The sequence below is a fragment of the Halictus rubicundus genome, unplaced genomic scaffold, assembly GCF_050948215.1.
Source record: "Halictus rubicundus isolate RS-2024b unplaced genomic scaffold, iyHalRubi1_principal scaffold0088, whole genome shotgun sequence".
In the NCBI taxonomy this organism is placed as follows: domain Eukaryota; kingdom Metazoa; phylum Arthropoda; class Insecta; order Hymenoptera; family Halictidae; genus Halictus; species Halictus rubicundus.
This window is the reverse complement of record NW_027488629.1, coordinates 368716-381289: the sequence shown is the minus strand read 5'-3', so window position 1 is coordinate 381289 and position 12574 is coordinate 368716.

Sequence of the window (12574 nt, the reverse complement as noted above, 5' to 3'; positions counted from 1 at the left end):
CTATCCTCTATCCTATCCTATCCTCTATCCTATCCTATCCTCTATCCTATCCTATTCTCTGCACTATCCTAACCTCTATCCTATCCTATCCTCAACCCTATCCTATCCTCATTCCTATCCTATACTCCATTATATCCTATCCTCTATCCTATCCCATCCTCTATCCTATCCTATCCTCTATCCTATCCTATCCTCTATCCTATCCTATTCTCTATTCTATCCTATCCTCTATCCTATCCTATCCTCTATCCTATCCTATCCTCTATCCTATCCTATCCTCTATCCTAACCTATCCTCTATCCTATCCTATCCTCTATCCTATCCTCTATCCTATCCTCTATCCTATCCTATCCTCTATCCTATCCTATCCTCTATCCTATCCTATCCTCTATCCTATCCTATCCTCTATCCTATCCTATCCTCTATCCTAACCTATCCTCTATCCTATCCTATCCTCTATCCTATCCTATCCTCTATCCTATCCTATCCTCATTACTATCGTATACTCCATTATATCCTATCCGCTATCGTATCATATCCTCTATCCTATAATATCCTCTATCCTATCCAATCGTCTATCCTATCCTCTATCATATCCTCTATCCTATCCTATCCTCTATCCTATCCTCTATCCTATCCTATCCTCTATCCTATCCTATCCTCTATCCTATCCTATCCTTTATCCTATCCTATCTTCTATCCTATCCTATCCTCTATCCTATCCTATCCTCTATCCTATCCGATCCTCTATCCTATCCTATCCTCTATCCTATCCTATCCTCTATCCTATCCTATCCTCTATCCTATCCTATCCTCTATCCTATCCTATCCTCTATCCTATCCTATCCTATCCTCTATCCTATCCTATCCTCTATCCTATCCTATCCTCTATCCTATCCTATCGTATCCTCTATCCTATCCTATCCTCTATCCTATCCTATCCTCTATCCTATCCTATCCTCTATGCTATCCTATCCTCTATCCTATCCTATACTCTATCCTAACCTATCCTCTATCCTATCCTCTATCCTATCCAATCCTCTATCCTATCCTATCCTCTATCCTATCCTATCCTCTATCCTAACCTATCCTCTATCCTATCCTATCCTCTATCCTATCCTATCCTCTATCCTATCCTATCCTCTATCCTACCCTATACTCTACGCTAACCTATCCTCTATCCTATCCTATTCTCTATACTATCCTATCCTCTATAATATCGTATCCTCTATCATATCCTATCCTCTTGCCTATAATATCATCTACCCTATCCTATCCTCTATCCTATCCAATCTCCTACCCTATCCTCTATCCTATCCTATCCTCTATCGTCTGCTCTATCCTATCCTATCCTCTATCGTCTGCTCTATCCTATCCTATCCACTATCCTATCCTATCCACAATGCTATCCTATTCTCTATCCTCACCTATCCTTTATACTATCCAATCCTCTATCCTAACCTATCCTCTATCCTATCCTATCCTCTTTCCTATCCTATCCTCTATCCTATCATATCCTCTATCCTAACCTACCCTCTATCCTATCCTATCCTCTATCCTATCCTATCCTCAACGCTATCCTTTCCTCATTCCTATCCTATACTCCATTATATCCTATCCGCTATCCCATCATATCCTCTATCCTATAATATCCTCTATCCTATCCAATCCTCTATCCTATCCTCTATCCTATCCTCTATCCTATCCTATCCTCTATCCTATCCTATCCTCTATCCTATCCTATCCTCTATCCTATCCTATCCTCTATCCTATCCTATCCTCTATCCTATCCTATCCTCTATCCTATCCTATCCTCTATCCTAACCTATCCTCTATCCTATCCTATCCTCTATCCTATCCTATCCTCAACGCTATCCTATCCTCATTACTATCCTATACTCCATTATATCCTATCAGCTATCGTATCATATCCTCTATCCTATAATATCCTCTATCCTATCCAATCGTCTATCCTATCCTATCCTCTATCCTATCCTCTATCCTATCCTATCCTCTATCCTATCCTATCCTCTATCCTATCCTATCCTCTATCCTATCCTATCCTCTATCCTATCCTATCCTCTATCCTATCCTATCCTCTATCCTATCCTATCCTCTATCCTATCCTATCCTCTATCCTATCCTATCCTCTATCCTATCCTATCCTCTATCCTATCCTATCCTCTATCCTATCCTATCCTCTATCCTATCCTATCCTCTATCCTATCCTATCCTCTATCCTATCCTATCCTCTATCCTATCCTATCCTCTATCCTATCCTATCCTCTATCCTATCCTATCCTCTATCCTATCCTATCCTCTATCCTATCCTATCCTCTATCCTATCCTATTCTCTACACTATCCTAACCTCTATCCTATCCTATCCTCAACCCTATCCTATCCTCATTCCTATCCTATACTCCATTATATCCTATCCTCTATCCTATCCCATCCTCTATCCTATCCTATCCTCTATCCTATCCTATCCTCTATCCTATCCTATTCTCTATTCTATCCTATCCTCTATCCTATCTTATCCTCTATCCTATCCTATCCTCTATCCTATCCTATCCTCTATCCTAACCTATCCTCTATCCTATCCTATCCTCTATCCTATCCTCTATCCTATCCTCTATCCTATCCTATCCTCTATCCTATCCTATCCTCTATCCTATCCTATCCTCTATCCTATCCTATCCTCTATCCTATCCTATCCTCTATCCTAACCTATCCTCTATCCTATCCTATCCTCTATCCTATCCTATCCTCTATCCTATCCTATCCTCATTACTATCGTATACTCCATTATATCCTATCCGCTATCGTATCATATCCTCTATCCTATAATATCCTCTATCCTATCCAATCGTCTATCCTATCCTCTATCATATCCTCTATCCTATCCTATCCTCTATCCTATCCTATCCTCTATCCTATCCTATCCTCTATCCTATCCTACCCTCAATCCTATCCTATCCTATGCTCTATCCTATCCTATCCTCTATCCTATCCTCTATCCTAACCTATCCTCTATCCTATCCTATCCTCTATCCTATCCTATCCTCTATCCTATCCTATCCTCATTACTATCGTATACTCCATTATATCCTATCCGCTATCGTATCATATCCTCTATCCTATAATATCCTCTATCCTATCCAATCGTCTATCCTATCCTCTATCATATCCTCTATCCTATCCTATCCTCTATCCTATCCTCTATCCTATCCTATCCTCTATCCTATCCTATCCTCTATCCTATCCTACCCTCAATCCTATCCTATCCTATGCTCTATCCTATCCTATCCTCTATCCTATCCTATCCTCAATCCTATCCTATCCTCTATCCTCTCCTATCCTTTATACTAACCAATCCTCTATCCTATCCTCTATCCTATCCTATCCTCTATCCTATCCTATCCTCTATCCTATCCTATCCTCTATCCTATCCTATCCTCTATCCTATCCTATCCTCTATCCTATCCTATCCTCTATCCTATCCTATCCTCTATCCTATCCTATCCTTTATCCTATCCTATCTTCTATCCTATCCTATCCTCTATCCTATCCTATCCTCTATCCTATCCGATCCTCTATCCTATCCTATCCTCTATCCTATCCTATCCTCTATCCTATCCTATCCTCTATCCTATCCTATCCTCTATCCTATCCTATCCTATCCTCTATCCTATCCTATCCTCTATCCTATCCTATCCTCTATCCTATCCTATCCTCTATCCTATCCTATCCTCTATCCTATCCTATCGTATCCTCTATCCTATCCTATCCTCTATCCTATCCTATCCTCTATCCTATCCTATCCTCTATGCTATCCTATCCTCTATCCTATCCTATACTCTATCCTAACCTATCCTCTATCCTATCCTCTATCCTATCCTCTATCCTATCCTATCCTCTATCCTATCCTATCCTCTATCCTATCCAATCCTCTATCCTATCCTATCCTCTATCCTATCCTATCCTCTATCCTAACCTATCCTCTATCCTATCCTATCCTCTATCCTATCCTATCCTCTATCCTATCCTATCCTCTATCCTACCCTATACTCTACGCTAACCTATCCTCTATCCTATCCTATTCTCTATACTATCCTATCCTCTATAATATCGTATCCTCTATCATATCCTATCCTCTTGCCTATAATATCATCTACCCTATCCTATCCTCTATCCTATCCAATCTCCTACCCTATCCTCTATGTTATCCTATCCTCTATCGTCTGCTCTATCCTATCCTATCCTCTATCGTCTGCTCTATCCTATCCTATCCACTATCCTATCCTATCCACAATGCTATCCTGTTCTCTATCCTCACCTATCCTTTATACTATCCAATCCTCTATCCTAACCTATCCTCTATCCTATCCTATCCTCTTTCCTATCCTATCCTCTATCCTATCATATCCTCTATCCTAACCTACCCTCTATCCTATCCTATCCTCTATCCTATCCTATCCTCAACGCTATCCTATCCTCATTCCTATCCTATACTCCATTATATCCTATCCGCTATCCCATCATATCCTCTATCCTATAATATCCTCTATCCTATCCAATCCTCTATCCTATCCTCTATCCTATCCAATCCTCTATCCTATCCTCTATCCTATCCTCTATCCTATCCTATCCTCTATCCTATCCTATCCTCTATCCTATCCTATCCTCTATCCTATCCTCTATCCGATCCTATCCTCTATCCTATCCTATCCTCTATCCTATCCTATCCTCTATCCTATCCTATCCTCTATCCTATCCTCTATCCTATCCTCTATCCTATCCTATCCTCTATCCTATCCTATCCTCTATCCTATCCTATCCTCTATCCTATCCTATCCTCTATCCTATCCTATCCTCTATCCTAACCTATCCTTTATCCTATCCTATCCTCTATCCTATCCTATCCTCTATCCTATCCTATCCTCTATCCTACCCTATACTCTACGCTAACCTATCCTCTATCCTATCCTATTCTCTATACTATCCTATCCTCTATAATATCGTATCCTCTATCATATCCTATCCTCTATCCTAACCTACCCTCTATCCTATCCTATCCTCTATCCTATCCTATCCTCAACGCTATCCTATCCTCATTCCTATCCTATACTCCATTATATCCTATCCGCTATCCCATCATATCCTCTATCCTATAATATCCTCTATCCTATCCAATCCTCTATCCTATCCTCTATCCTATCCTCTATCCTATCCTATCCTCTATCCTATCCTATCCTCTATCCTATCCTATCCTCTATCCTATCCTATCCTCTATCCTATCCTCTATCCTATCCTCTATCCTATCCTATCCTCTATCCTATCCTATCCTCTATCCTAACCTATCCTCTATCCTATCCTATCCTCTATCCTATCCTATCCTCAACGCTATCCTATCCTCATTACTATCCTATACTCCATTATATCCTATCAGCTATCGTATCATATCCTCTATCCTATAATATCCTCTATCCTATCCAATCCTCTATCTTATCCTCTATCATATCCTCTATCCTATCCTATCCTCTATCCTATCCTATCCTCTATCCTATCCTATCCTCTATCCTATCCTATCCTCTATCCTATCCTATCCTGTATCCTATCCTATCCTCTATCCTATCCTATCCTCTATCCTATCCTATCCTCTATCCTATCCTATCCTCTATCCTATCCTATTCTCTACACTATCCTAACCTCTATCCTATCCTATCCTCAACCCTATCCTATCCTCATTCCTATCCTATACTCCATTATATCCTATCCTCTATCCTATCCCATCCTCTATCCTATCCTATCCTCTATCCTATCCTATCCTCTATCCTATCCTATTCTCTATTCTATCCTATCCTCTATCCTATCCTATCCTCTATCCTATCCTATCCTCTATCCTATCCTATCCACTATCCTAACCTATCCTCTATCCTATCCTATCCTCTATCCTATCCTCTATCCTATCCTATCCTCTATCCTATCCTATCCTCTATCCTATCCTATCCTCTATCCTATCCTATCCTCTATCCTATCCTATCCTCTATCCTATCCTATCCTCTATCCTAATCTATCCTCTATCCTATCCTATCCTCTATCCTATCCTATCCTCTATCCTATCCTATCCTCTATCCTATCCTCTATCCTATCCTCTATCCTATCCTATCCTCTATCCTATCCTATCCTCTATCCTATCCTATCCTCTATCCTATCCTATCCTCTATCCTATCCTATCCTCTATCCTAACTTATCCTCTATCCTATCCTATCCTCTATCCTATCCTATCCTCTATCCTATCCTATCCTCTATCCTACCCTATACTCTACGCTAACCTATCCTCTATCCTATCCTATTCTCTATACTATCCTATCCTCTATAATATCGTATCCTCTATCATATCCTATCCTCTTGCCTATAATATCATCTACCCTATCCTATCCTCTATCCTATCCAATCTCCTACCCTATCCTCTATCCTATCCTATCCTCTATCGTCTGCTCTATCCTATCCTATCCTCTATCGTCTGCTCTATCCTATCCTATCCACTATCCTATCCTATCCACAATGCTATCCTATTCTCTATCCTCACCTATCCTTTATACTATCCAATCCTCTATCCTAACCTATCCTCTATCCTATCCTATCCTCTTTCCTATCCTATCCTCTATCCTATCATATCCTCTATCCTAACCTACCCTCTATCCTATCCTATCCTCTATCCTATCCTATCCTCAACGCTATCCTATCCTCATTCCTATCCTATACTCCATTATATCCTATCCGCTATCCCATCATATCCTCTATCCTATAATATCCTCTATCCTATCCAATCCTCTATCCTATCCTCTATCCTATCCTCTATCCTATCCTATCCTCTATCCTATCCTATCCTCTATCCTATCCTATCCTCTATCCTATCCTATCCTCTATCCTATCCTCTATCCTATCCTCTATCCTATCCTATCCTCTATCCTATCCTATCCTCTATCCTATCCTATCCTCTATCCTATCCTATCCTCTATCCTATCCTATCCTCAACGCTATCCTATCCTCATTACTATCCTATACTCCATTATATCCTATCAGCTATCGTATCATATCCTCTATCCTATAATATCCTCTATCCTATCCAATCCTCTATCTTATCCTCTATCATATCCTCTATCCTATCCTATCCGCTATCCTATCCTCTATCCCTATCCTATCCTCTATCCTATCCTATCCTCTATCCTATCCTATCCTCTATCCTATCCTATCCTCTATCCTATCCTCTATCCTATCCTATCCTCTATCCTATCCTATCCTCTATCCTATCCTATCCTCTATCCTATCCTATCCTCTATCCTATCCTATCCTCTATCCTATCCTATCCTCTATCCTATCCTATCCTCTATCCTATCCTATCCTCAACGCTATCCTATCCTCATTACTATCCTATACTCCATTATATCCTATCAGCTATCGTATCATATCCTCTATCCTATAATATCCTCTATCCTATCCAATCCTCTATCTTATCCTCTATCATATCCTCTATCCTATCCTATCCGCTATCCTATCCTCTATCCCTATCCCATCCTCTATCCTATCCTATCCTCTATCCTATCCTATCCTCTATCCTATCCTATCCTCTATCCTATCCTATCCTCTATCCTATCCTATCCTCTATCCTATCCTATCCTCTATCCTATCCTATCCTCAACGCTATCCTATCCTCATTACTATCCTATACTCCATTATATCCTATCAGCTATCGTATCATATCCTCTATCCTATAATATCCTCTATCCTATCCAATCCTCTATCTTATCCTCTATCATATCCTCTATCCTATCCTATCCGCTATCCTATCCTCTATCCTATCCTATCCTCTATCCTATCCTATCCTCTATCCTATCCTCTATCCTATCCTATCCTCTATCCTATCCTATCCTCTATCCTAACCTATCCTCTATCCTATCCTATCCTCTATCCTATCCTATCCTCTATCCTATCCTATTCTCTACAGTATCCTAACCTCTATCCTATCCTATCCTCAACCCTATCCTATCCTCATTCCTATCCTATACTCCATTATATCCTATCCTCTATCCTATCATATCCTCTATCCTATCCTATCCTTTATACTATCCAATCCTCTATCCTAACCTATCCTCTATCCTATCCTATCCTCTTTCCTATCCTATCCTCTATCCTATCATATCCTCTATCCTAACCTACCCTCTATCCTATCCTATCCTCTATCCTATCCTATCCTCAACGCTATCCTATCCTCATTCCTATCCTATACTCCATTATATCCTATCCGCTATCCCATCATATCCTCTATCCTATAATATCCTCTATCCTATCCAATCCTCTATCCTATCCTCTATCCTATCCTCTATCCTATCCTATCCTCTATCCTATCCTATCCTCTATCCTATCCTATCCTCTATCCTATCCTATCCTCTATCCTATCCTCTATCCTATCCTCTATCCTATCCTATCCTCTATCCTATCCTATCCTCTATCCTATCCTATCCTCTATCCTATCCTATCCTCTATCCTATCCTATCCTCAACGCTATCCTATCCTCATTACTATCCTATACTCCATTATATCCTATCAGCTATCGTATCATATCCTCTATCCTATAATATCCTCTATCCTATCCAATCCTCTATCTTATCCTCTATCATATCCTCTATCCTATCCTATCCGCTATCCTATCCTCTATCCCTATCCTATCCTCTATCCTATCCTATCCTCTATCCTATCCTATCCTCTATCCTATCCTATCCTCTATCCTATCCTCTATCCTATCCTATCCTCTATCCTATCCTATCCTCTATCCTATCCTATCCTCTATCCTATCCTATCCTCTATCCTATCCTATCCTCAACGCTATCCTATCCTCATTACTATCCTATACTCCATTATATCCTATCCTCTATCCTATCCTATCCTCTATCCTATCCTATCCTCTATCCTATCCTATCCTCTATCCTATCCTATCCTCTATCCTATCCTATCCTCAACGCTATCCTATCCTCATTACTATCCTATACTCCATTATATCCTATCAGCTATCGTATCATATCCTCTATCCTATAATATCCTCTATCCTATCCTATCCGCTATCCTATCCTCTATCCCTATCCTATCCTCTATCCTATCCTATCCTCTATCCTATCCTATCCTCTATCCTATCCTATCCTCTATCCTATCCTCTATCCTATCCTATCCTCTATCCTATCCTATCCTCTATCCTAACCTATCCTCTATCCTATCCTATCCTCTATCCTATCCTATCCTCTATCCTATCCTATTCTCTACAGTATCCTAACCTCTATCCTATCCTATCCTCAACCCTATCCTATCCTCATTCCTATCCTATACTCCATTATATCCTATCCTCTATCCTATCATATCCTCTATCCTATCCTATCCTCTATCCTATCCTATCCTCTATCCTATCCTATCCTCAACGCTATCCTATCCTCATTACTATCGTATACTCCATTATATCCTATCCGCTATCGTATCATATCCTCTATCCTATAATATCCTCTATCCTATCCAATCGTCTATCCTATCCTCTATCATATCCTCTATCCTATCCTATCCTCTATCCTATCCTCTATTCTATCCTATCCTCTATCCTATCCTATCGTATCCTCTATCCTATCCTATCCTCTATCCTATCCTATCCTCTATCCTATCCTATCCTCTATCCTATCCTATCCTCTATCCTATCCCATCCTATCCTCTATCCTATCCTATCCTCTATCCTATCCTATCCTCTATCCTATCATATCCTATCCTCTATCCTATCCTATCCTCTATCCTATCCTATCCTCTATCCTATCCTATCCTCTATCCTATCCCATCCTATCCTCTATCCTATCCTATCCTCTATCCTATCCTATCCTCTATCCTATCCTATCCTCTATCCTATCCTATCCTCTATCCTATCCTATCTTCTATCCTATTCTATTCTCTATACTATCCTATCCTCTATAATATCGTATCCTCTATCATATCCTATCCTCTTGCCTATAATATCATCTACCCTATCCTATCCTCTATCCTATCCAATCTCCTACCCTATCCTATATCCTATCGTATCCTCTATCGTCTGCTCTATCCTGTCCTATCCTCTATCGTCTGCTCTATCCTATCCTATCCACTATCCTATCCTATCCACAATGCTATCCTATTCTCTATCCTCACCTATCCTTTATACTATCCAATCCTCTATCCTAACCTATCCTCTATCCTATCCTATCCTCTATCCTATCCTATCCTCTATCCTATCCTATCCTCTATCCTAACCTATCCTCTATCCTATCCTATCCTCTATCCTATCCTATCCTGAACCCTATCCTATCCTCATTCCTATCCTATACTCCATTATATCCTATCCTCTATCCTATCATATCCTCTATCCTATCCTATCCTCTATCCTATCCTATCCTCTATCCTATCCTATCCTCAACGCTATCCTATCCTCATTACTATCGTATACTCCATTATATCCTATCCGCTATCGTATCATATCCTCTATCCTATAATATCCTCTATCCTATCCAATCGTCTATCCTATCCTCTATCATATCCTCTATCCTATCCTATCCTCTATCCTATCCTCTATTCTATCCTATCCTCTATCCTATCCTATCGTATCCTCTATCCTATCCTATCCTCTATCGTATCCTCTATCCTATCCTATCCTCTATCCTATCCTATCCTCTATCCTATCCTATCCTCTATGCTATCCTATCCTCTATCCGATCCTATACTCTATCCTAACCTATCCTCTATCCTATCCTATTCTCTATCCTATCCTATCCTCTATAATATCGTATCCTCTATCATATACTATCCTCTTGCCTATGATATCATCTACCCTATCGTATCCTCTATCCTATCCAATCTCCTACCCTATCCTCTATCCTATCCTATCCTCTATCGTCTGCTCTATCCTATCCTATCCACTATCCTATCCTATCCTCAACGCTATCCTATCCTCATTCCTATCCTATACTCCATTATATCCTATCCGCTATCCTATCATATCCTCTATCCTATAATATCCTCTATCCTATCCAATCCTCTATCCTATCCTCTATCCCATCCTCTATCCTATCCTCTATCCTATCCTATCCTCTATCCTATCCTATCCTCTATCCTATCCTATCCTCTATCCTATCCTATCCTCTATCCTATCCTATCCTCTATCCTAACCTATCCTCTATCCTATCCTATCCTCTATCCTATCCTATCCTCAACGCTATCCTATCATCATTACTATCCTATACTCCATTATATCCTATCCGCTATCGTATCATATCCTCTATCCTATAATATCCTCTATCCTATCCAATCCTCTATCCTATCCTCTATCATATCCTCTATCCTATCCTATCCTCTATCCTATCCTCTATCCTGTCCTATCCTCTATCCTCTCCTATCCTTTATACTAACCAATCCTCTATCCTATCCTCTATCCTATCCTATCCTATCCTCTATCCTATCCTATCCTCTATCCTATCCTATCCTCTATCCTATCCTATCCTATCCTCTATCCTATCCTATCCTCTATCCTATCCTATCCTCTATCCTATCCTATCCTCTATCCTATCCTATCCTCTATCCTATCCTATCCTATCCTCTATCCTATCCTATCCTCTATCCTATCCTATCCTCTATCCTATCCTATCCTCTATCCTAACCTATCCTCTATCCTATCCTATCCTCTATCCTATCCTATCCTGAACCCTATCCTATCCTCATTCCTATCCTATACTCCATTATATCCTATCCGCTATCCTATCATACCCTCTATCCTATCCAATCCTCTATCCTATCCTCTATCCTATCCTCTATCCTATCCTATCCTCTATCCTATCCTATCCTCTATCCTATCCTATCGTATCCTCTATCCGATCCTATCCTCTATCCTATCCTATCCTCTATCCTATCCTATCCTCTATGCTATCCTATCCTCTATCCGATCCTATACTCTATCCTAACCTATCCTCTATCCTATCCTATTCTCTATCCTATCCTATCCTCTATAATATCGTATCCTCTATCCTGTCCTATCCTCTATCCTCTCCTATCCTTTATACTAACCAATCCTCTATCCTATCCTCTATCCTATCCTATCCTCTATCCTATCCTATCCTATCCTCTATCCTATCCTATCCTCTATCCTATCCTATCCTCTATCCTATCCTATCCTATCCTCTATCCTATCCTATCCTCTATCCTATCCTATCCTCTATCCTATCCTATCCACTATCCTATCCTATCCTCAATGCTATCCTATTCTCTATCCTCACCTATCCTTTATACTATCCAATCCTCTATCCTAACCTATCCTCTATCCTATCCTATCCTCTTTCCTATCCTATCCTCTATCCTATCCTATCCTCTATCCTAACCTACCCTCTATCCTATTCTATCCTCTATCCTATCCTATCCTCAACGCTATCCTATCCTCATTCCTATCCTATACTCCATTATATCCTATCCGCTATCCTATCATATCCTCTATCCTATAATATCCTCTATCCTATCCAA